General features: G+C 34.0%; 10 non-coding genes across 10 annotated transcripts; 7 read left to right on the forward strand and 3 right to left on the reverse strand.

Annotated features, from left to right (window-relative positions):
• Positions 1-6,638: 6,638 nt before the first annotated feature.
• Positions 6,639-6,731, reverse strand: TRNAI-UAU (transfer RNA isoleucine (anticodon UAU)). Its single transcript is given in 2 exon segments — positions 6,639-6,674; positions 6,694-6,731. It is a non-coding gene; the product is annotated as a tRNA-Ile (tRNA).
• A 379-nt stretch (positions 6,732-7,110) lies between these two features.
• On the forward strand, positions 7,111-7,192 carry TRNAS-AGA (transfer RNA serine (anticodon AGA)). Its single transcript has one exon. It is a non-coding gene; the product is annotated as a tRNA-Ser (tRNA).
• Positions 7,193-9,710: 2,518 nt separating this feature from the next.
• On the reverse strand, positions 9,711-9,803 carry TRNAI-UAU (transfer RNA isoleucine (anticodon UAU)). The gene is given in 2 exon segments: positions 9,711-9,746; positions 9,766-9,803. It is a non-coding gene; the product is annotated as a tRNA-Ile (tRNA).
• A 379-nt stretch (positions 9,804-10,182) lies between these two features.
• Positions 10,183-10,264, forward strand: TRNAS-AGA (transfer RNA serine (anticodon AGA)). Its single transcript has one exon. It is a non-coding gene; the product is annotated as a tRNA-Ser (tRNA).
• Positions 10,265-13,247: 2,983 nt separating this feature from the next.
• Positions 13,248-13,329, forward strand: TRNAS-AGA (transfer RNA serine (anticodon AGA)). Its single transcript has one exon. It is a non-coding gene; the product is annotated as a tRNA-Ser (tRNA).
• Positions 13,330-16,233: 2,904 nt separating this feature from the next.
• On the forward strand, positions 16,234-16,315 carry TRNAS-AGA (transfer RNA serine (anticodon AGA)). Its single transcript has one exon. It is a non-coding gene; the product is annotated as a tRNA-Ser (tRNA).
• Positions 16,316-19,296: 2,981 nt separating this feature from the next.
• Positions 19,297-19,378, forward strand: TRNAS-AGA (transfer RNA serine (anticodon AGA)). The gene has a single exon. It is a non-coding gene; the product is annotated as a tRNA-Ser (tRNA).
• Positions 19,379-22,368: 2,990 nt separating this feature from the next.
• Positions 22,369-22,450, forward strand: TRNAS-AGA (transfer RNA serine (anticodon AGA)). Its single transcript has one exon. It is a non-coding gene; the product is annotated as a tRNA-Ser (tRNA).
• A 2,503-nt stretch (positions 22,451-24,953) lies between these two features.
• TRNAI-UAU (transfer RNA isoleucine (anticodon UAU)) lies at positions 24,954-25,046 on the reverse strand. The gene is given in 2 exon segments: positions 24,954-24,989; positions 25,009-25,046. It is a non-coding gene; the product is annotated as a tRNA-Ile (tRNA).
• A 379-nt stretch (positions 25,047-25,425) lies between these two features.
• Positions 25,426-25,507, forward strand: TRNAS-UGA (transfer RNA serine (anticodon UGA)). Its single transcript has one exon. It is a non-coding gene; the product is annotated as a tRNA-Ser (tRNA).
• Positions 25,508-26,137: the final 630 nt, after the last annotated feature.

The following is a 26,137-nucleotide window of genomic DNA, read 5'->3' on the forward strand; positions in this document are numbered from 1 at the left end:
TTTGGGGAGGTTCAATATGATCTTATAGGGGTTCTGTATGTTTTTGTCTTGCAGATTAACAATATTGAATACCTAATACTTGGACATGTTTATTTTGTTGATACTTTTGCCATAGTCTGCATATTGATAGTTCCCTCTAGATACCCAAGAGATCAATGTTGGTATCCCTCCAATCTTTGTATATCAAAATTGATCAAAAGCAGAAAAAAACAAGATAAATGCTGCACACCAAAAACTGAAAACTGTAACTGATACTTGTTGTTACTGGTGCTCTTGATCCAGGGGAGTCCCTGTGAATGACAGACTCCAAAGTCAGCAAAAAAAAACAGAGGGTTCAGGGCTCTACGGATTTAAAGAATTTATTAAATCAAATACACAACGTTTCAACCATCAAAAAGTGGTCTTTCTCACTTGAGAAAGACCACTTTTTGATGGTTGAAACGTTGTGTATTTGATATAATAAATTCTTTAAATCCGTAGAGCCCTGAACCCTCTGTTTAAAATTGATCAAAAGACATGATTTTTTGAGTGAGTTGCAAAGTTCAAATGTGTTGGAATATTTTATTCTATGCTTAAGGCATTTAAAATATCTTTAATATTAACATCAAGTATTGTTCCTTCATATTTACTTTAACTGTGTTACTCAAATCTTCAATGTGGTTTTAGCATGTTTTCCTTTAGCTTGCTATGTAATTGGCAAAAAAAAGAAGATTCTTTATTCCTCTTCTATGTTGTCATTTATGATTGCCCACTCTGATAAAGCATAAAGCATAAAGCAAGTAAAACTGAAAGAAAAGGTGGTCGTACATGCAAAACTTCTTTCAGCACTCTTGATTTCTACCACATACAAGAGCCACTCGCCTATAGCAATAAGAGAATTTATTCAATTGAAGACTCTGGTGAAATAGCATGGGGTTGTGCTACAGTGAGGATTAACTCTTAAGAGGGATTTATACTTGTTTGGATTTAAAAACAAAACGTAGAAAGCTTTTGTTCCAGCACCGCCATTCAGGTGCAAATTGTGTTTGAAAAAATATTTCAGGCTTGATTGAAAGGTAGAATGTGACTTTGCTAGGGTGAATTTTAACTCTTAATGAGGTTTTGTATTTATTAATCATTTTCAGGGGGTAGGTGGAGGAAATGTAATAACAACAGATTATGAGAGAGGTGAGAAGTGGTTTACATATGGTGAGCAAGATACGAATGTGAGAGGTGAATAGTTGGGTTAAGAAGGAGGATAGGCTGACCCCTACTTAGTACAGATAGACAGGATGCTCATTAAAGATTGCCTTTTTAGGATATATACATCTGGAAATATATGTATCCTCTAGACCCAAATAATGGGTAGCATTGGCTCCACTGGTGTATTTTGGTTTGAAAAAAGGAAGAATTTGCTTGGACAGCTCTCATTTTTTTATTTTTTTAAATCATACATCATCAATTACCAATATCTTCTTGCCCACATTGAGACACCTATTGAATTTGACTGCTTTACATGCGCTCCAATGTGAGCCAAATAGCAAAATGCGGAAATGTTGTTTTTAATGTAAAAGATTACATTTAACAATTTACATCCATAGGCCTTTTATTTAACATTGTATACATTCAAACAATGCTATTGGTGTTTCCCCGCGCAGGTTCAAATCCTGCTGACTATGTTGACTTTTTCAGTGGTAACGTGTTATTAAAAACTTCACTGCACTTTGCATTTTGTTTGTATCTGCTTGGCAAAGCAATCTTTACTTACTGGAATATGTGGCACACTAAAGAAGAAAACACTCTGAATTCTTCAAACATTTTCCAAGTTATACATTTTAGGGTGCTGCTGGCTGTAAAACATTTAATAAAGAACTCCATTTCAATAAATGCATTGTCTTCTATTGATAAGTATCTCAATGCTGCAACATAGTGCTAAGAGTTCATTTGTGTGCAATACTTTGCACAACATAAAATAGAGGAGAAACGGCTTACCCCTACAGAAATAACTTAAGGTGACAAAGGATAATGAGCACTTTAGTGTGAGAGTGAGGGAATTCTTCCACTTTATAATTACAGATAATATTTGAATTCTTCTTAAGGACTGTGCTAAGTACTGCATGTATTGAGATGTGTACATTCTTTACAGTCTGCCAAAACTATATTGTTTAAATATAATGGGAATAATCAATGTTATAGTTCAACTGCTTATCACACTTCAGCACAAATAGCTTTTTGTTATGAAAAAGCATTTGTAATGTTTTATTGTTATCATTCACAAAAGATAAGCAGGGCTTTCTAAACCTGTTGAAGAAATAAACAACTTAGCTTGAATTTTACTGAAAAATGGTCATTATTGTACTGTAATAATTGTACTGTAACTTCCTGAAGTTTACAGAAAATTAAGAAATTAATCAAATGTAAACTTTATGGAATCTTTTGTGAAACAGAATGATTCGCATTAAGAACAAATGTACTTTGTACTTTGATATTAAATTCAGAGACAGAACATTTTATATTAAAATCAGATTTATTTTTTTGGGGGGTTCAATATGATCTTTTAGGGGTTCTGTATGTTTTTGTCTTGCAGATTAACAATATTGAATACCTAATTCTTGAACATGTTTATTTTGTTGATACTTTTGCCATAGTCTGCATATTGATAGTTCCCTCTAGATACCCAAGAGATCAATGTTGGTATCCCTCCAACCTTTGTATGTCAAAATTGATCAAAAGCAGAAAAAAACAAGATAAATGCTGCACACCAAAAACTGAAAACTCTAACTGATACTTGTTGTTACTGGTGCTCTTGATCCAGGGGAGTCCCTGTGAATGACAGACTCCAAAGTCAGCAAAAAAAACAGAGGGTTCAGGGCTCTACGGATTTAAAGAATTTATTAAATCAAATACACAACGTTTCAACCATCAAAAAGTGGTCTTTCTCACTTGAGAAAGACCACTTTTTGATGGTTGAAACGTTGTGTATTTGATATAATAAATTCTTTAAATCCGTAGAGCCCTGAACCCTCTGTTTAAAATTGATCAAAAGACATGATTTTTTGAGTGAGTTGCAAAGTTCAAATGTGTTGGAATATTTTATTCTATGCTTAAGGCATTTAAAATATCTTTAATATTAACATCAAGCCTTGTTCCTTCATATTTACTTTAATTGTGTTACTCAAATCTTCAATGTGGTTTTAGCATGTTTTCCTTTAGCTTGCTATGTAATTGGCAAAAAAAAGAAGATTCTTTATTCCTCTTCTATGTTGTCATTTATGATTGCCCACTCTGATAAAGCATAAAGCATAAAGCAAGTAAAACTGAAAGAAAAGGTGTTCGTACATGCAAAACTTCTTTCAGCACTCTTGGTTTCTACCACATACAAGATCCACTCGCCTATAGCAATAAGAGAATTTATTCAATTGAAGACTCTGGTGAGATAGCATGGGGTTTGTGCTACAATGAGGATTAACTCTTAAGAGGGATTTATACTTGTTTGGATTTAAAAACAAAACGTAGAAAGCTTTTGTTCCACCACCGCCATTCAGGTGCAAATTGTGTTTGAAAAAATATTTCAGGCTTGATTGAAAGGTAGAATGTGACTTTGCTTTTAACTTCCTGAAGTTTACAGAAAATTAAGAAATTAATCAAATGTAAACTTTATGGAATCTTTTGTGAAACAGAATGATTCGCATTAAGAACAAATGTACTTTGTACTTTGATATTAAATTCAGAGACAGAACATTTTATATTAAAATCAGATTTATTTTTTTGGGGGGTTCAATATGATCTTTTAGGGGTTCTGTATGTTTTTGTCTTGCAGATTAACAATATTGAATACCTAATTCTTGGACATGTTTATTTTGTTGATACTTTTGCCATAGTCTGCATATTGATAGTTCCCTCTAGATACCCAAGAGATCAATGTTGGTATCCCTCCAACCTTTGTATGTCAAAATTGATCAAAAGCAGAAAAAAAACAAGATAAATGCTGCACACCAAAAACTGAAAACTGTAACTGATACTTGTTGTTACTGGTGCTCTTGATCCAGGGGAGTCCCTGTGAATGACAGACTCCAAAGTCAGCAAAAAAAACAGAGGGTTCAGGGCTCTACGGATTTAAAGAATTTATTAAATCAAATACACAACGTTTCAACCATCAAAAAGTGGTCTTTCTCACTTGAGAAAGACCACTTTTTGATGGTTGAAACGTTGTGTATTTGATATAATAAATTCTTTAAATCCGTAGAGCCCTGAACCCTCTGTTTAAAATTGATCAAAAGACATGATTTTTTGAGTGAGTTGCAAAGTTCAAATGTGTTGGAATATTTTATTCTATGCTTAAGGCATTTAAAATATCTTTAATATTAACATCAAGCCTTGTTCCTTCATATTTACTTTAATTGTGTTACTCAAATCTTCAATGTGGTTTTAGCATGTTTTCCTTTAGCTTGCTATGTAATTGGCAAAAAAAAGAAGATTCTTTATTCCTCTTCTATGTTGTCATTTATGATTGCCCACTCTGATAAAGCATAAAGCATAAAGCAAGTAAAACTGAAAGAAAAGGTGTTCGTACATGCAAAACTTCTTTCAGCACTCTTGGTTTCTACCACATACAAGATCCACTCGCCTATAGCAATAAGAGAATTTATTCAATTGAAGACTCTGGTGAGATAGCATGGGGTTTGTGCTACAATGAGGATTAACTCTTAAGAGGGATTTATACTTGTTTGGATTTAAAAACAAAACGTAGAAAGCTTTTGTTCCACCACCGCCATTCAGGTGCAAATTGTGTTTGAAAAAATATTTCAGGCTTGATTGAAAGGTAGAATGTGACTTTGCTTTTAACTTCCTGAAGTTTACAGAAAATTAAGAAATTAATCAAATGTAAACTTTATGGAATCTTTTGTGAAACAGAATGATTCGCATTAAGAACAAATGTACTTTGTACTTTGATATTAAATTCAGAGACAGAACATTTTATATTAAAATCAGATTTATTTTTTTGGGGGGTTCAATATGATCTTTTAGGGGTTCTGTATGTTTTTGTCTTGCAGATTAACAATATTGAATACCTAATTCTTGGACATGTTTATTTTGTTGATACTTTTGCCATAGTCTGCATATTGATAGTTCCCTCTAGATACCCAAGAGATCAATGTTGGTATCCCTCCAACCTTTGTATGTCAAAATTGATCAAAAGCAGAAAAAAAACAAGATAAATGCTGCACACCAAAAACTGAAAACTGTAACTGATACTTGTTGTTACTGGTGCTCTTGATCCAGGGGAGTCCCTGTGAATGACAGACTCCAAAGTCAGCAAAAAAACCAGAGGGTTCAGGGCTCTACGGATTTAAAGAATTTATTAAAACAAATACACAACGTTTCAACCATCAAAATGTGGTCTTTCTCACTTGAGAAAGACCACTTTTTGATGGTTGAACGTTGTGTATTTGATATAATAAATTCTTTAAATCCGTAGAGCCCTGAACCCTCTGTTTAAAATTGATCAAAAGACATGATTTTTTGAGTGAGTTGCAAAGTTCAAATGTGTTGGAATATTTTATTCTATGCTTAAGGCATTTAAAATATCTTTAATATTAACATCAAGCTTTGTTCCTTCATATTTACTTTAACTGTGTTACTCAAATCTTCAATGTGGTTTTAGCATGTTTTCATTTAGCTTGCTATGTAATTGGCAAAAAAAAGAAGATTCTTTATTCCTCTTCTATGTTGTCATTTATGATTGCCCACTCTGATAAAGCATAAAGCATAAAGCAAGTAAAACTGAAAGAAAAGGTGGTTGTACATGCAAAACTTCTTTCAGCACTCTTGGTTTCTACCACATACAAGATCCACTCGCCTATAGCAATAAGAGAATTTATTCAATTGAAGACTCTGGTGAAATAGCATGGGGTTGTGCTACAGTGAGGATTAACTCTTAAGAGGGATTTATACTTGTTTGGATTTAAAAACAAAACGTAGAAAGCTTTTGTTCCACCACCGCCATTCAGGTGCAAATTGTGTTTGAAAAAATATTTCAGGCTTGATTGAAAGGTGGAATGTGACTTTGCTAGGGTGAATTTTAACTCTTAATGGGGTTTTGTATTGAGTTTAGATTTGTTTATTAATCATTCTCAGGGGGTAGGTGGAGGAAATGTAATAACAACAGATTATGAGATAGGTGAGAAGTGGTTTACATATGGTGAGCAAGATACGAATGTGAGAGGTGAATAGTTGGGTTAAGAAGGGGGGATAGGCTGACCCCTACTTAGTACAGATAGACAGGATGCTCATTAAAGATTGCATTTTTAGGATATATACATCTGGAAATATATGTATCCTCTAGACCCAAATAATGGGTAGCATTGGCTCCACTGGTGTATTTTGGTTTGAAAAAAGGAAGAATTTGCTTGGACAGCTCTCATTTTTTTATTTTTTTAAATCATACATCATCAATTACCAATATCTTCTTGCCCACATTGAGACACCTATTGAATTTGACTGCTTTACATGCGCTCCAATGTAAGCCAAATAGCAAAATGCGGAAATGTTGTTTTTAATGTAAAAGATTACATTTTACAATTTACATCCATAGGCCTTTTATTTAACATTGTATACATTCAAACAATGCTATTGGTTGATGAAACAAAAAAAGGGTTTGCTTCAGGTGAGGCTTGAACTCACAACCTCGGCATAGCTTAGCATATACTGACATATAAGTACCGTGCGCTAACCGATTACGCCACTGGAGCATGTTCCTGTAATGATCCATCTTTTTCTTGCCCCAATTGCCCTCCAACTCTGCTCTTTTAATCTCTGACATCCAAGTTAGATCATTTTCCCATTACTCCTTTTAACCCCTTTTCTTTTTTTCTGCCTCAGATCTGTTTCATACTGTACATTGAATGTGGTTAATAAAAAGTATTTCTCGTCATTTTTCAAAAACCCAATAGAAGCAACATTTTACAAAGATAATGTTGTTTAAACAATGTGTACAAACAAGTCATGTATTTCTCTTTATGAAAATGTTCTCATGGTTATTTAGTTCATATTGGTCATAATTCATTAGTGAGTGTTACCCAGATCCGCTCAAGAGCCATCTGTGTGACTGTATTCAGTACTACCAGCTATGTAGTCATGGCCGAGTGGTTAAGGCGATGGACTAGAAATCCATTGGGGTTTCCCCGCGCAGGTTCAAATCCTGCTGACTACGTTGACTTTTTCAGTGGTAACGTGTTATTAAAAACTTCACTGCACTTTGCATTTTGTTTGTATCTGCTTGGCAAAGCAATCTTTACTTACTGGAATATGTGGCACACTAAAGAAGAAAACACTCTGAATTCTTCAAACATTTTCCAAGTTATACATTTTAGGGTGCTGCTGGCTGTAAAACATTTAATAAAGAACTCCATTTCAATAAATGCATTGTCTTCTATTGATGAGTATCTCTATGCTGCAACATAGTGCTAAGAGGTCATTTGTGTGCAATACTTTGCACAACATAAAATAGAGGAGAAACGGCTTACCCCTACAGAAATAACTTAAGGTGACAAAGGATAATGAGCACTTTAGTGTGAGAGTGAGGGAATTCTTCCACTTTATAATTACAGATAATATTTGAATTCTTCTTAAGGACTGTGCTAAGTACTGCATGTATTGAGATGTGTACATTCTTTACAGTCTGCCAAAACTATATTGTTTAAATATAATGGGAATAATCAATGTTATAGTTCAACTGCTTATCACACTTCAGCACAAATAGCTTTTTGTTATGAAAAAGCATTTGTAATGTTTTATTGTTATCATTCACAAAAGATAAGCAGGGCTTTCTAAACCTGTTGAAGAAATAAACAACTTAGCTTGAATTTTACTGAAAAATGGTCATTAATGTACTGTAATAATTGTACTGTAACTTCCTGAAGTTTACAGAAAATTAAGAAATTAATCAAATGTAAACTTTATGGAATCTTTTGTGAAAAAGAATGATTCGCATTAAGAACAAATGTACTTTGTACTTTGATATTAAATTCAGAGACAGAACATTTTATATTAAAATCAGATTTAATTTTTTGGGGGGTTCAATATGATCTTTTAGGGGTTCTGTATGTTTTTGTCTTGCAGATTAACAAAATTGAATACCTAATTCTTGGACATGTTTATTTTGTTGATAGTTTTGCCATAGTCTGCATATTGATAGTTCCCTCTAGATACCCAAGAGATCAATGTTGGTATCCCTCCACCCTTTGTATGTCAATATTGATCAAAAGCAGAAAAAAACAAGATAAATGCTGCACAGCAAAAACTGAAAACTCTAACTTATACTTGTTGTTACTGGTGCTCTTGATCCAGGGGAGTCCCTGTGAATGACAGACTCCAAAGTCAGCAAAAAAAAACATAGGGTTCAGGGCTCTACGGATTTAAAGAATTTATTAAATCAAATACACAACGTTTCAACCATCAAAAAGTGGTCTTTCTCAAGTGAGAAAGACCACTTTTTGATGGTTGAAACGTTGTGTATTTGATATAATAAATTCTTTAAATCCGTAGAGCCCTGAACCCTCTGTTTAAAATTGATCAAAAGAAATGATTTTTTGAGTGAGTTGCAAAGTTCAAATGTGTTGGAATATTTTATTCTATGCTTAAGGCATTTAAAATATCTTTAAAATTAACATCAAGCCTTGTTCCTTCATATTTACTTTAACTGTGTTACTCAAATCTTCATTGTGGTTTTAGCATGTTTTCATTTAGCTTGCTATGTAATTGGCAAAAAAAAGAAGATTCTTTATTCCTCTTCTATGTTGTCATTTATGATTGCCCACTCTGATAAAGCATAAAGCATAAAGCAAGTAAATCTGAAAGAAAAGGTGGTCGTACATGCAAAACTTCTTTCAGCACTCTTGGTTTCTACCACATACAAGATCCACTCGCCTATAGCAATAAGAGAATTTATTCAATTGAAGACTCTGGTGAAATAGCATGGGGTTGTGCTACAGTGAGGATTAACTCTTAAGAGGGATTTATACTTGTTTGGATTTAAAAACAAAATGTTGAAAGCTTTTGTTCCACCACCGCCATTCAGGTGCAAATTGTGTTTGAAAAAATATTTCAGGCTTGATTGAAAGGTAGAATGTGACTTTGCTAGGGTGAATTTTAACTCTTAATGAGGTTTTGTATTGAGTTTAGATTTGTTTGAGTTTAGATCATTCTCAGGGGGTAGGTGGAGGAAATGTAATAACAACAGATTATGAGAGAGGTGAGAAGTGGTTTACATATGGTGAGCAAGATACGAATGTGAGAGGTGAATAGTTGGGTTAAGAAGGGGGGATAGGCTGACCCCTACTTAGTACAGATAGACAGGATGCTCATTAAAGATTGCCTTTTTAGGATATATACATCTGGAAATATATGTATCCTCTAGACCCAAATAATGGGTAGCTTTGGCTCCACTGGTGTATTTTGGTTTGAAAAAAGGAACAATTTGCTTGGACAGCTCTCATTTTTTTATTTTTTTAAATCATACATCATCAATTACCAATATCTTCTTGCCCACATTGAGACACCTATTGAATTTGACTGCTTTACATGCGCTCCAATGTAAGCCAAATAGCAAAATGCGGAAATGTTGTTTTTAATGTAAAAGATTACATTTTACAATTTACATCCATAGGCCTTTTATTTAACATTGTATACATTCAAACAATGCTATTGGTTGATGAAACAAAAAAAGGGTTTGCTTCAGGTGAGGCTTGAACTCACAACCTCGGCATAGCTTAGCATATACTGACATATAAGTACCGTGCGCTAACCGATTACGCCACTGGAGCATGTTCCTGTAATGATTCATCTTCTTCTTGCCCCAATTGCCCTCCAACTCTGCTCTTTTAATCTCTGACATCCAAGTTAGATCATTTTCCCATTACTCCTTTTAACCCCTTTTCTTTTTTTCTGCCTCAGATCTGTTTCATACTGTACATTGAATGTGGTTAATAAAAAGTATTTCTCGTCATTTTTCAAAAACCCAATAGAAGCAACATTTTACAAAGATAATGTTGTTTAAACAATGTGTACAAACAAGTCATGTATTTCTCTTTATGAAAATGTTCTCATGGTTATTTAGTTCATATTGGTCATAATTCATTAGTGAGTGTTACCCAGATCCGCTCAAGAGCCATCTGTGTGACTGTATTCAGTACTACCAGCTATGTAGTCATGGCCGAGTGGTTAAGGCGATGGACTAGAAATCCTTTGGGGTTTCCCCGCGCTGGTTCAAATCCTGCTGACTACGTTGACTTTTTCAGTGGTAACGTGTTATTAAAAACTTCACTGCACTTTGCATTTTGTTTGTATCTGCTTGGCAAAGCAATCTTTACTTACTGGAATATGTGGCACACTAAAGAAGAAAACACTCTGAATTCTTCAAACATTTTCCAAGTTATACATTTTAGGGTGCTGCTGGCTGTAAAACATTTAATAAAGAACTCCATTTCAATAAATGCATTGTCTTCTATTGATAAGTATCTCTATGCTGCAACATAGTGCTAAGAGGTCATTTGTGTGCAATACTTTGCACAACATAAAATAGAGGAGAAACGGCTTACCCCTACAGAAATAACTTAAGGTGACAAAGGATAATGAGCACTATAGTGTGAGAGTGAGGGAATTCTTCCACTTTATAATTACAGATAATATTTGAATTCTTCTTAAGGACTGTGCTAAGTACTGCATGTATTGAGATGTGTACATTCTTTACAGTCTGCCAAAACTATATTGTTTAAATATAATGGGAATAATCAATGTTATAGTTCAACTGCTTATTACACTTCAGCACAAATAGCTTTTTGTTATGAAAAAGCATTTGTAATGTTTTATTGTTATCATTCACAAAAGATAAGCAGGGCTTTCTAAACCTGTTGAAGAAATAAACAACTTAGCTTGAATTTTACTGAAAAATGGTCATTATTGTACTGTAATAATTGTACTGTAACTTCCTGAAGTTTACAGAAAATTAAGAAATTAATCAAATGTAAACTTTATGGAATAATTTGTGAAACAGAATGATTCGCATTAAGAACAAATGTACTTTGTACTTTGATATTAAATTCAGAGACAGAACATTTTATATTAAAATCAGATTTATTTTTTGGGGGGGTTCAATATGATCTTTTAGGGGTTCTGTATGTTTTTGTCTTGCAGATTAACAATATTGAATACCTAATTCTTGGACATGTTTATTTTGTTGATACTTTTGCCATAGTCTGCATATTGATAGTTCCCTCTAGATACCCAAGAGATCAATGTTGGTATCCCTCCAACCTTTGTATGTCAAAATTGATCAAAAGCAGAAAAAAAACAAGATAAATGCTGCACACCAAAAACTGAAAACTCTAACTGATACTTGTTGTTACTGGTGCTCTTGATCCAGGGGAGTCCCTGTGAATGACAGACTCCAAAGTCAGCAACAAAAAAAACAGAGGGTTCGGGGCTCTACGGATTTAAAGAATTTATTATATCAAATACACAACGTTTCAACCATCAAAAAGTGGTCTTTCTCAAGTGAGAAAGACCACTTTTTGATGGTTGAAACATTGTGTATTTGATATAATAAATTCTTTAAATCCGTAGAGCCCTGAACCCTCTGTTTAAAATTGATCAAAAGACATGATTTTTTGAGTGAGTTGCAAAGTTCAAATGTGTTGGAATATTTTATTCTATGCTTAAGGCATTTAAAATATCTTTAATATTAACATCAAGCCTTGTTCCTTCATATTTACTTTAACTGTGTTACTCAAATCTTCAATGTGGTTTTAGCATGTTTTCCTTTAGCTTGCTATGTAATTGGCAAAAAAAAGAAGATTCTTTATTCCTCTTCTATGTTGTCATTTATGATTGCCCACTCTGATAAAGCATAAAGCATAAAGCAAGTAAATCTGAAAGAAAATGTGGTCGTACATGCAAAACTTCTTTCAGCACTCTTGGTTTCTACCACATACAAGATCCACTCGCTTATAGCAATAAGAGAATTTATTCAATTAAAGATTCTGGTGAAATAGCATGGGGTTGTGCTACAGTGAGGATTAACTCTTAAGAGGGATTTATACTTGTTTGGATTTAAAAACAAAACGTAGAAAGCTTTTGTTCCACCACCGCCATTCAGGTGCAAATTGTGTTTGAAAAAATATTTCAGGCTTGATTGAAAGGTAGAATGTGACTTTGCTAGGGTGAATTTTAACTCTTAATGAGGTTTTGTATTGAGTTTAGATTTGTTTATTAATCATTCTCAGGGGGTAGGTGGAGGAAATGTAATAACAACAGATTATGAGAGAGGTGAGAAGTGGTTTACATATGGTGAGCAAGATACGAATGTGAGAGGTGAATAGTTGGGTTAAGAAGGGGGGATAGGCTGACCCCTACTTAGTACAGATAGACAGGATGCTCATTAAAGATTGCCTTTTTAGGATATATACATCTGGAAATATATGTATCCTCTAGACCAAATAATGGGTAGCATTGGCTCCACTGGTGTATTTTGGTTTGAAAAAAGGAAGAATTTGCTTGGACAGCTCTCATTTTTTTATTTTTTTAAATCATACATCATCAATTACCAATATCTTCTTGCCCACATTGAGACACCTATTGAATTTGACTGCTTTACATGCGCTCCAATGTAAGCCAAATAGCAAAATGCGGAAATGTTGTTTTTAATGTAAAAGATTACATTTTACAATTTACATCCATAGGCCTTTTATTTAACATTGTATATATTCAAACAATGCTATTGGTTGATGAAACAAAAAAAGGGTTTGCTTCAGGTGAGGCTTGAACTCACAACCTCGGCATAGCTTAGCATATACTGACATATAAGTACTGTGCGCTATCCGATTACGCCACTGGAGCATGTTCCTGTAATGATCTATCTTCTTCTTGCCCCAATTGCCCTCCAACTCTGCTCTTTTAATCTCTGACATCCAAGTTAGATCATTTTCCCATTACTCCTTTTAACCCCTTTTCTTTTTTTCTGCCTCAGATCTGTTTCATACTGTACATTGAATGTGGTTAACAAAAAGTATTTCTCGTCATTTTTCAAAAACCCAATAGAAGCAACATTTTACAAAGATAATGTTGTTTAAACAATGTGTACAAACAAGTCATGTATTTCTCTTTATGAAAATGTTCTCATGGTTATTTAGTTCATATTGGTCATCATTCATTAGTGAGTGTTACCCAGATCCGCTCAAGAGCCATCTGTGTGACTGTATTCAGTACTACCAGTAGTCATGGCCGAGTGGTTAAGGCGATGGACTAGAAATCCATTGGGGTTTCCCCTCGCAGGTTCAAATCCTGCTGACTACGTTGACTTTTTCAGTGGTAACGTGTTATTAAAAACTTCACTGCACTTTGCATTTTGTTTGTATCTGCTTGGCAAAGCAATCTTTACTTACTGGAATATGTGGCACACTAAAGAAGAAAACACTCTGAATTCTTCAAACATTATCCAAGTTATACATTTTAGGGTGCTTCTGGCTGTAAAACATTTAATAAAGAACTCCATTTCAATAAATGCATTGTCTTCTATTGATAAGTATCTCTATGCTGCAACATAGTGCTAAGAGGTCATTTGTGTGCAATACTTTGCACAACATAAAATAGAGGAGAAACGGCTTACCCTTACAGAAATAACTTAAGGTGACAACGGATAATGAGCACTTTAGTGTGAGAGTGAGGGAATTCTTCCACTTTATAATTACAGATAATATTTGAATTCTTCTTAAGGACTGTGCTAAGTACTGCATGTATTGAGATGTGTACATTCTTTACAGTCTGCCAAAACTATATTGTTTAAATATAATGGAAATAATCAATGTTATAGTTCAACTGCTTATCACACTTCAGCACACATAGCTTTTTGTTATGAAAAAGCATTTGTAATGTTTTATTGTTATCATTCACAAAAGATAAGCAGGGCTTTCTAAACCTGTTGAAGAAATAAACAACTTAGCTTGAATTTTACTGAAAAATGGTCATTAATATACTGTAATAATTGTACTGTAACTTCCTGAAGTTTACAGAAAATTAAGAAATTAATCAAATGTAAACTTTATGGAATAATTTGTGAAACAGAATGATTCGCATTAAGAACAAATGTACTTTGTACTTTGATATTAAATTCAGAGACAGAACATTTTATATTAAAATAAGATTTAATTTTTTTGGGGGTTCAATATGATCTTATACGGGTTCTGTATGTTTTTGTCTTGCAGATTAACAATATTGAATACCTAATTCTTGGACATGTATATTTTGTTGATACTTTTGCCATAGTCTGCATATTTATAGTTCCTTCTAGATACCCAAGAGATCAATGTTGGTATCCCTCCACCCTTTGTATGTCAAAATTGATCAAAAGCAGAAAAAAACAAGATAAATGCTGCACACCAAAAACTGAAAACTCTAACTGATACTTGCTGTTACTGGTGCTCTTGATCCAGGGGAGTCCCTGTGAATGACAGACTCCAAAGTCAGCAAAAAAAACAGAGGGTTCAGGGCTCTACGGATTTAAAGAATTTATTAAATCAAATACACAACGTTTCAACCATCAAAAAGTGGTCTTTCTCACTTGAGAAAGACCACTTTTTGATGGTTGAAACGTTGTGTATTTGATATAATAAATTCTTTAAATCCGTAGAGCCCTGAACCCTCTGTTTAAAATTGATCAAAAGACATGATTTTTTGAGTGAGTTGCAAAGTTCAAATGTGTTGGAATATTTTATTCTATGCTTAAGGCATTTAAAATATCTTTAATATTAACATCAAGCCTTGTTCCTTCATATTTACTTTAACTGTGTTACTCAAATCTTCAATGTGGTTTTAGCATGTTTTCCTTTAGCTTGCTATGTAATTGGCAAAAAAAAGAAGATTCTTTATTCCTCTTCTATGTTGTCATTTATGATTGCCCACTCTGATAAAGCATAAAGCATAAAGCAAGTAAAACTGAAAGAAAAGGTGGTCGTACATGCAAAACTTCTTTCAGCACTCTTGGTTTCTACCACATACAAGATCCACTCGCCTATAGCAATAAGAGAATTTATTCAATTGAAGACTCTGGTGAAATAGCATGGGGTTGTGCTACAGTGAGGATTAACTCTTAAGAGGGATTTATACTTGTTTGGATTTAAAAACAAAACGTAGAAAGCTTTTGTTCCACCACCGCCATTCAGGTGCAAATTGTGTTTGAAAAAATATTTCAGGCTTGATTGAAAGGCAGAATGTGACTTTGCTAGGGTGAATTTTAACTCTTAATGAGGTTTTGTATTTATTAATCATTCTCAGGGGGTAGGTGGAGGAAATGTAATAACAACAGATTATGAGATAGGTGAGAAGTGGTTTACATATGGTGAGCAAGATACGAATGTGAGAGGTGAATAGTTGGGTTAAGAAGGGGGGATAGGCTGACCCCTACTTAGTACAGATAGACAGGATGCTCATTAAAGATTGCCTTTTTAGGATATATACATCTGGAAATATATGTATCCTCTAGACCCAAATAATGGGTAGCATTGGCTCCACTGGTGTATTTTGGTTTGAAAAAAGGAAGAATTTGCTTGGACAGCTCTCATTTTTTTATTTTTTTAAATCATACATCATCAATTACCAATATCTTCTTGCCCACATTGAGACACCTATTGAATTTGACTGCTTTACATGCGCTCCAATGTAAGCCAAATAGCAAAATGCGGAAATGTTGTTTTTAATGTAAAAGATTACATTTTACAATTTACATCCATAGGCCTTTTATTTAACATTGTATACATTCAAACAATGCTATTGGTTGATGAAACAAAAAAAGGGTTTGCTTCAGGTGAGGCTTGAACTCACAACCTCGGCATAGCTTAGCATATACTGACATATAAGTACCGTGCGCTAACCGTGCTCTTTTAATCTCTGACATCCAAGTTAGATCATGTTCCCATTACTCCTTTTAACCCCTTTTCTTTTTTTCTGCCTCAGATCTGTTTCATACTGTACATTGAATGTGGTTAACACAAAGTATTTCTCGTCATTTTTCAAAAACCCAATAGAAGCAACATTTTACAAAGATAATGTTGTTTAAACAATGTGTACAAACAAGTCATGTATTTCACTTTATGAAAATGTTCTCCTGGTTATTTAGTTCATATTGGTCATCATTCATTTGTGAGTGTTACCCATATCCGCACAAGAGCCATCTGTGTGACTGTATTCAGTACTACCAGCTATGTAGTCATGGCCGAGTGGTTAAGGCGATGGACTAGAAATCCATTGTGGTTTCCCCGCGCAGGTTCAAATCCTGCTGACTACGTTGACTTTTTCAGTGGTAACGTGTTATTAAAAACTTCACTGCACTTTGCATTTTGTTTGTATCTGCTTGGCAAAGCAATCTTTACTTACTGGAATAAGTGGCACACTAAAGAAGAAAACACTCTGAATTCTTCAAACATTTTCCAAATTATACATTTAAGGGTGCTGCTGGCTGTAAAACATTTAATAAAGAACTCCATTTCAATAAATGCATTGTCTTCTATTGATAAGTATCTCTATGCTGCAACATAGTGCTAAGAGGTCATTTGTGTGCAATACTTTGCACAACATAAAATAGAGGAGAAACGGCTTACCCCTACAGAAATAACTTAAGGTGACAACGGATAATGAGCACTTTAGTGTGAGAGTGAGGGAATTCTTCCACTTTATAATTACAGATAATATTTGAATTCTTCTTAAGGACTGTGCTAAGTACTGCATGTATTGAGATGTGTACATTCTTTACAGTCTGCCAAAACTATATTGTTTAAATATAATGGAAATAATCAATGTTATAGTTCAACTGCTTATCACACTTCAGCACACATAGCTTTTTGTTATGAAAAAGCATTTGTAATGTTTTATTGTTATCATTCACAAAAGATAAGCAGGGCTTTCTAAACCTGTTGAAGAAATAAACAACTTAGCTTGAATTTTACTGAAAAATGGTCATTAATATACTGTAATAATTGTACTGTAACTTCCTGAAGTTTACAGAAAATTAAGAAATTAATCAAATGTAAACTTTATGGAATAATTTGTGAAACAGAATGATTCGCATTAAGAACAAATGTACTTTGTACTTTGATATTAAATTCAGAGACAGAACATTTTATATTAAAATAAGATTTAATTTTTTGGGGGGTTCAATATGATCTTATAGGGGTTCTGTATGTTTTTGTCTTGCAGATTAACAATATTGAATACCTAATTCTTGGACATGTTTATTTTGTTGATACTTTTGCCATAGTCTGCATATTGATAGTTCCTTCTAGATACCCAAGAGATCAATGTTGGTATCCCTCCACCCTTTGTATGTCAAAATTGATCAAAAGCAGAAAAAAACAAGATAAATGCTGCACACCAAAAACTGAAAACTCTAACTGATACTTGTTGTTACTGGTGCTCTTGATCCAGGGGAGTCCCTGTGAATGACAGACTCCAAAGTCAGCAAAAAAAAACAGAGGGTTCAGGGCTCTACGGATTTAAAGAACTTATTAAATCAAATACACAACGTTTCAACCATCAAAAAGTGGTCTTTCTCACTTGAGAAAGACCACTTTTTGATGGTTGAAACGTTGTGTATTTGATATAATACATTCTTTAAATCCGTAGAGCCCTGAACCCTCTGTTTAAAATTGATCAAAAGACATGATTTTTTGAGTGAGTTGCAAAGTTCAAATGTGTTGGAATATTTTATTCTATGCTTAAGGCATTTAAAATATCTTTAATATTAACATCAAGCCTTGTTCCTTCATATTTACTTTAACTGTGTTACTCAAATCTTCAATGTGGTTTTAGCATGTTTTCCTTTAGCTTGCTATGTAATTGGCAAAAAAAAGAAGATTCTTTATTCCTCTTCTATGTTGTCATTTATGATTGCCCACTCTGATAAAGCATAAAGCATAAAGCAAGTAAAACTGAAAGAAAAGGTGGTCGTACATGCAAAACTTCTTTCAGCACTCTTGGTTTCTACCACATACAAGATCCACTCGCCTATAGCAATAAGATAATTTATTCAATTGAAGACTCTGGTGAAATAGCATGGGGTTGTGCTACAGTGAGGATTAACTCTTAAGAGGGATTTATACTTGTTTGGATTTAAAAACAAAACGTAGAAAGCTTTTGTTCCACCACCGCCATTCAGGTGCAAATTGTGTTTGAAAAAATATTTCAGGCTTGATTGAAAGGCAGAATGTGACTTTGCTAGGGTGAATTTTAACTCTTAATGAGGTTTTGTATTGAGTTTAGATTTGTTTATTAATCATTCTCAGGGGGTAGGTGGAGGAAATGTAATAACAACAGATTATGAGATAGGTGAGAAGTGGTTTACATATGGTGAGCAAGATACGAATGTGAGAGGTGAATAGTTGGGTTAAGAAGGGGGGATAAGCTGACCCTTACTTAGTACAGATAGACAGGATGCTCATTAAAGATTGCCTTTTTAGGATATATACATCTGGAAATATATGTATCCTCTAGACCCAAATAATGGGTAGCATTGGCTCCACTGGTGTATTTTGGTTTGAAAAAAGGAAGAATTTGCTTGGACAGCTCTCATTTTTTTATTTTTTTAAATCATACATCATCAATTACCAATATCTTCTTGCCCACATTGAGACACCTATTGAATTTGACTGCTTTACATGCGCTCCAATGTAAGCCAAATAGCAAAATGCGGAAATGTTGTTTTTAATGTAAAAGATTACATTTTACAATTTACATCCATAGGCCTTTTATTTAACATTGTATACATTCAAACAATGCTATTGGTTGATGAAACAAAAAAAGGGTTTGCTTCAGGTGAGGCTTGAACTCACAACCTCGGCATAGCTTAGCATATACTGACATATAAGTACTGTGCGCTAACCGATTACGCCACTGGAGCATGTTCCTGTAATAATCCATCTTCTTCTTGCCCCAATTGCCCTCCAACTCTGCTCTTTTAATCTCTGACATCCAAGTTAGATCATTTTCCCATTACTCCTTTTAACCCCTTTTCTTTTTTTCTGCCTCAGATCTGTTTCATACTGTACATTGAATGTGGTTAACAAAAAGTATTTCTCGTCATTTTTCAAAAACCCAATAGAAGCAACATTTTACAAAGATAATGTTGTTTAAACAATGTGTACAAACAAGTCATGTATTTCACTTTATGAAAATGTTCTCATGGTTATTTAGTTCATATTGGTCATCATTCATTAGTGAGTGTTACCCATATCCGCTCAAGAGCCATCTGTGTGACTATACACTACCAGCTATGTAGTCATGGCCGAGTGGTTAAGGCGATGGACTAGAAATCCATTGGGGTTTCCCCTCGCAGGTTCAAATCCTGCTGACTACGTTGACTTTTTCAGTGGTAACGTGTTATTAAAAACTTCACTGCACTTTGCATTTTGTTTGTATCTGCTTGGCAAAGCAATCTTTACTTACTGGAATATGTGGCACACTAAAGAAGAAAACACTCTGAATTCTTCAAACATTATCCAAGTTATACATTTTAGGGTGCTGCTGGCTGTAAAACATTTAATAAAGAACTCCATTTCAATAAATGCATTGTCTTCTATTGATAAGTATCTCTATGCTGCAACATAGTGCTAAGAGGTCATTTGTGTGCAATACTTTGCACAACATAAAATAGAGGAGAAACGGCTTACCCTTACAGAAATAACTTAAGGTGACAACGGATAATGAGCACTTTAGTGTGAGAGTGAGGGAATTCTTCCACTTTATAATTACAGATAATATTTGAATTCTTCTTAAGGACTGTGCTAAGTACTGCATGTATTGAGATGTGTACATTCTTTACAGTCTGCCAAAACTATATTGTTTAAATATAATGGAAATAATCAATGTTATAGTTCAACTGCTTATCACACTTCAGCACACATAGCTTTTTGTTATGAAAAAGCATTTGTAATGTTTTATTGTTATCATTCACAAAAGATAAGCAGGGCTTTCTAAACCTGTTGAAGAAATAAACAACTTAGCTTGAATTTTACTGAAAAATGGTCATTAATATACTGTAATAATTGTACTGTAACTTCCTGAAGTTTACAGAAAATTAAGAAATTAATCAAATGTAAACTTTATGGAATAATTTGTGAAACAGAATGATTCGCATTAAGAACAAATGTACTTTGTACTTTGATATTAAATTCAGAGACAGAACATTTTATATTAAAATAAGATTTAATTTTTTGGGGGGTTCAATATGATCTTATAGGGGTTCTGTATGTTTTTGTCTTGCAGATTAACAATATTGAATACCTAATTCTTGGACATGTTTATTTTGTTGATACTTTTGCCATAGTCTGCATATTTATAGTTCCTTCTAGATACCCAAGAGATCAATGTTGGTATCCCTCCACCCTTTGTATGTCAAAATTGATCAAAAGCAGAAAAAAACAAGATAAATGCTGCACACCAAAAACTGAAAACTCTAACTGATACTTGCTGTTACTGGTGCTCTTGATCCAGGGGAGTCCCTGTGAATGACAGACTCCAAAGTCAGCAAAAAAAACAGAGGGTTCAGGGCTCTACGGATTTAAAGAATTTATTAAATCAAATACACAACGTTTCAACCATCAAAAAGTGGTCTTTCTCACTTGAGAAAGACCACTTTTTGATGGTTGAAACGTTGTGTATTTGATATAATAAATTCTTTAAATCCGTAGAGCCCTGAACCCTCTGTTTAAAATTGATCAAAAGACATGATTTTTTGAGTGAGTTGCAAAGTTCAAATGTGTTGGAATATTTTATTCTATGCTTAAGGCATTTAAAATATCTTTAATATTAACATCAAGCCTTGTTCCTTCATATTTACTTTAACTGTGTTACTCAAATCTTCAATGTGGTTTTAGCATGTTTTCCTTTAGCTTGCTATGTAATTGGCAAAAAAAAGAAGATTCTTTATTCCTCTTCTATGTTGTCATTTATGATTGCCCACTCTGATAAAGCATAAAGCATAAAGCAAGTAAAACTGAAAGAAAAGGTGGTCGTACATGCAAAACTTCTTTCAGCACTCTTGGTTTCTACCACATACAAGATCCACTCGCCTATAGCAATAAGAGAATTTATTCAATTGAAGACTCTGGTGAAATAGCATGGGGTTGTGCTACAGTGAGGATTAACTCTTAAGAGGGATTTATACTTGTTTGGATTTAAAAACAAAACGTAGAAAGCTTTTGTTCCACCACCGCCATTCAGGTGCAAATTGTGTTTGAAAAAATATTTCAGGCTTGATTGAAAGGCAGAATGTGACTTTGCTAGGGTGAATTTTAACTCTTAATGAGGTTTTGTATTGAGTTTAGATTTGTTTATTAATCATTCTCAGGGGGTAGGTGGAGGAAATGTAATAACAACAGATTACGAGAGAGGTGAGAAGTGGTTTACATATGGTGAGCAAGATACGAATGTGAGAGTTGAATAGTTGGGTTAAGAAGGGGGGATAGGCTGATCCCTACTTAGTACAGATAGACAGGATGCTCATTAAAGATTGCCTTTTTAGGATATATACTGTACATCTGGAAATATATGTATCCTCTAGATCCAAATAATGGGTAGCATTGGCTCCACTGGTGTATTTTGGTTTGAAAAAAGGAACAATTTGCTTGGACAGCTCTCATTTTTTTATTTTTTTAAATCATACATCATCAATTACCAATATCTTCTTGCCCACATTGAGACACCTATTGAATTTGACTGCTTTACATGCGCTCCAATGTAAGCCAAATAGCAAAATGCGGAAATGTTGTTTTTAATGTAAAAGATTACATTTTACAATTTACATCCATAGGCCTTTTATTTAACATTGTATACATTCAAACAATGCTATTGGTTGATGAAACAAAAAAAGGGTTTGCTTCAGGTGAGGCTTGAACTCACAACCTCGGTATAGCTTAGCATATACTGACATATAAGTACCGTGCGCTAACCAATTACACCACTGGAGCATGTTCCTGTAATGATCCATCTTCTTCTTGCCCCAATTGCCCTCCAACTCTGCTCTTTTAATCTCTGACATCCAAGTTAGATCATTTTCCCATTACTCCTTTTAACCCCTTTTCTTTTTTTCTGCCTCAGATCTGTTTCATACTGTACATTGAATGTGGTTAACACAAAGTATTTCTCGTCATTTTTCAAAAACCCAATAGAAGCAACATTTTACAAAGATAATGTTGTTTAAACAATGTGTACAAACAAGTCATGTATTTCTCTTTATGAAAATGTTCTCATGGTTATTTAGTTCATATTGGTCATCATTCATTAGTGAGTGTTACCCAGATCCGCTCAAGAGCCATCTGTGTGACTGTATTCAGTACTACCAGCTATGTAGTCATGGCCGAGTGGTTAAGGCGATGGACTAGAAATCCATTGGGGTTTCCCCGCGCAGGTTCAAATCCTGCTGACTACGTTGACTTTTTCAGTGGTAACGTGTTATTAAAAACTTTACTGCACTTTGCATTTTGTTTGTATCTGCTTGGCAAAGCAATCTTTACTTACTGGAATATGTGGCACACTAAAGAAGAAAACACTCTGAATTCTTCAAACATTTTCCAAGTTATACATTTTAGGGTGCTGCTGGCTGTAAAACATTTAATAAAGAACTCCATTTCAATAAATGCATTGTCTTCTATTGATAAGTATCTCTATGCTGCAACATAGTGCTAAGAGGTCATTTGTGTGCAATACTTTGCACAACATAAAATAGAGGAGAAACGGCTTACCCCTACAGAAATAATTTAAGGTGACAAAGGATAATGAGCACTTTAGTGTGAGAGTGAGGGAATTCTTCCACTTTATAATTACAGATAATATTTGAATTCTTCTTAAGGACTGTGCTAAGTACTGCATGTATTAAGATGTGTACATTATTTACAGTATGCCAAAACTATATTGTTTAAATATAATGGGAATAATCAATGTTATAGTTCAACTGCTTATCACACTTCAGCACAAAAAGCTTTTTGTTATGAAAAAACATTTGTAATGTTTTATTGTTATCATTCACAAAGATAAGCAGGGCTTTATAAACCTGTTGAAGAAATAAACAACTTAGCTTGAATTTTACTGAAAAATTGTCATTAATATACTGTAATAATTGTACTGTAACTTCCTGAAGTTTACAGAAAATTAAGAAATTAATCAAATGTAAACTTTATGGAATCTTTTGTGAAACAGAATGATTCGCATTAAGAACAAATGTACTTTGTACTTTGATATTAAATTCAGAGACAGAACATTTTATATTAAAATCAGATTTAATTTTTTGGGGGGTTCAATATGATCTTATAGGGGTTCTGTATGTTTTTGTCTTGCAGATTAACAATATTGAATACCTAATTCTTGGACATGTTTATTTTGTTGATACTTTTGCCATAGTCAGCATATTGATAGTTCCCTCTAGATACCCAAGAGATCAATGTTGGTATCCCTCCAACCTTTGTATGTCAAAATTGATCAAAAGCAGAAAAAAACAAGATAAATGCTGCACACCAAAAACTGAAAACTCTAACTGATACTTGTTGTTACTGGTGCTCTTGATCCAGGGGAGTCCCTGTGAATGACAGACTCCAAAGTCAGCAAAAAAAAAACAGAGGGTTCAGGGCTCTATGGATTTAAAGAATTTATTAAATCAAATACACAACGTTTCAACCACCAAAAAGTGGTCTTTCTCACTTGAGAAAGACCACTTTTTGATGGTTGAAACGTTGTGTATTTGATATAATAAATTTTTTAAATCCGTAGAGCCCTGAACCCTCTGTTTAAAATTGATCAAAAGACATGATTTTTTGAGTGAGTTGCAAAGTTCAAATGTGTTGGAATATTTTATTCTATGCTTAAGGCATTTAAAATATCTTTAATATTAACATCAAGCCTTGTTCCTTCATATTTACTTTAACTGTGTTACTCAAATCTTCAATGTGGTTTTAGCATGTTTTCCTTTAGCTTGCTATGTAATTGGCAAAAAAAGAAGATTCTTTATTCCTCTTCTATGTTGTCATTTATGATTGCCCACTCTGATAAAGCATAAAGCATAAAGCAAGTAAAACTGAAAGAAAAGGTGGTCGTACATGCAAAACTTCTTTCAGCACTCTTGGTTTCTACCACATACAAGATCCACTCGCCTATAGCAATAAGAGAATTTATTCAATTGAAGACTCTGGTGAAATAGCATGGGGTTGTGCTACAGTGAGGATTAACTCTTAAGAGGGATTTATACTTGTTTGGATTTAAAAACAAAACGTAGAAAGCTTTTGTTCCACCACCGCCATTCAGGTGCAAATTGTGTTTGAAAAAATATTTCAGGCTTGATTGAAAGGCAGAATGTGACTTTGCTAGGGTGAATTTTAACTCTTAATGAGGTTTTGTATTTATTAATCATTCTCAGGGGGTAGGTGGAGGAAATGTAATAACAACAGATTATGAGATAGGTGAGAAGTGGTTTACATATGGTGAGCAAGATACGAATGTGAGAGGTGAATAGTTGGGTTAAGAAGGGGGGATAGGCTGACCCTTACTTAGTACAGATAGACAGGATGCTCATTAAAGATTGCCTTTTTAGGATATATACTGGACATCTGGAAATATATGTATCCTCTAGATTCAAATAATGGGTAGCATTGGCTCCACTGGTGTATTTTGGTTTGAAAAAAGGAACAATTTGCTTGGACAGCTCTCATTTTTTTATTTTTTTAAATCATACATCATCAATTACCAATATCTTCTTGCCCACATTGAGACACCTATTGAATTTGACTGCTTTACATGCGCTCCAATGTAAGCCAAATAGCAAAATGCGGAAATGTTGTTTTTAATGTAAAAGATTACATTTTACAATTTACATCCATAGGCCTTTTATTTAACATTGTATACATTCAAACAATGCTATTGGTTGATGAAACAAAAAAAGGGTTTGCTTCAGGTGAGGCTTGAACTCACAACCTCGGTATAGCTTAGCATATACTGACATATAAGTACCGTGCGCTAACCGATTACGCCACTGAAGCATGTTCCTGTAATGATCCATCTTCTTCTTGCCCCAATTGCCCTCCAACTCTGCTCTTTTAATCTCTGACATCCAAGTTAGATCATTTTCCCATTACTCCTTTTAACCCCTTTTCTTTTTTTCTGCCTCAGATCTGTTTCATACTGTACATTGAATGTGGTTAACACAAAGTATTTCTCGTCATTTTTCAAAAACCCAATAGAAGCAACATTTTACAAAGATAATGTTGTTTAAACAATGTGTACAAACAAGTCATGTATTTCTCTTTATGAAAATGTTCTCATGGTTATTTAGTTCATATTGGTCATCATTCATTAGTGAGTGTTACCCAGATCCGCTCAAGAGCCATCTGTGTGACTGTATTCAGTACTACCAGCTATGTAGTCATGGCCGAGTGGTTAAGGCGATGGACTTGAAATCCATTGGGGTTTCCCCGCGCAGGTTCAAATCCTGCTGACTATGTTGACTTTTTCAGTGGTAACGTGTTATTAAAAACTTCACTGCACTTTGCATTTTGTTTGTATCTGCTTGGCAAAGCAATCTTTACTTACTGGAATATGTGGCACACTAAAGAAGAAAACACTCTGAATTCTTCAAACATTATCCAAGTTATACATTTTAGGGTGCTGCTGGCTGTAAAACATTTAATAAAGAACTCCATTTCAATAAATGCATTGTCTTCTATTGATAAGTATCTCTATGCTGCAACATAGTGCTAAGAGGTCATTTGTGTGCAATACTTTGCACAACATAAAATAGAGGAGAAACGGCTTACCCCTACAGAAATAATTTAAGGTGACAAAGGATAATGAGCACTTTAGTGTGAGAGTGAGGGAATTCTTCCACTTTATAATTACAGATAATATTTGAATTAATCTTAAGGACTGTGCTAAGTACTGCATGTATTAAGATGTGTACATTATTTACAGTATGCCAAAACTATATTGTTTAAATATAATGGGAATAATCAATGTTATAGTTCAACTGCTTATCACACTTCAGCACAAATAGCTTTTTGTTATGAAAAAGCATTTGTAATGTTTTATTGTTATCATTCACAAAGATAAGCAGGGCTTTATAAACCTGTTGAAG

This window comes from Ascaphus truei, assembly GCF_040206685.1.
Source record: "Ascaphus truei isolate aAscTru1 chromosome 12 unlocalized genomic scaffold, aAscTru1.hap1 SUPER_12_unloc_6, whole genome shotgun sequence".
In the NCBI taxonomy this organism is placed as follows: domain Eukaryota; kingdom Metazoa; phylum Chordata; class Amphibia; order Anura; family Ascaphidae; genus Ascaphus; species Ascaphus truei.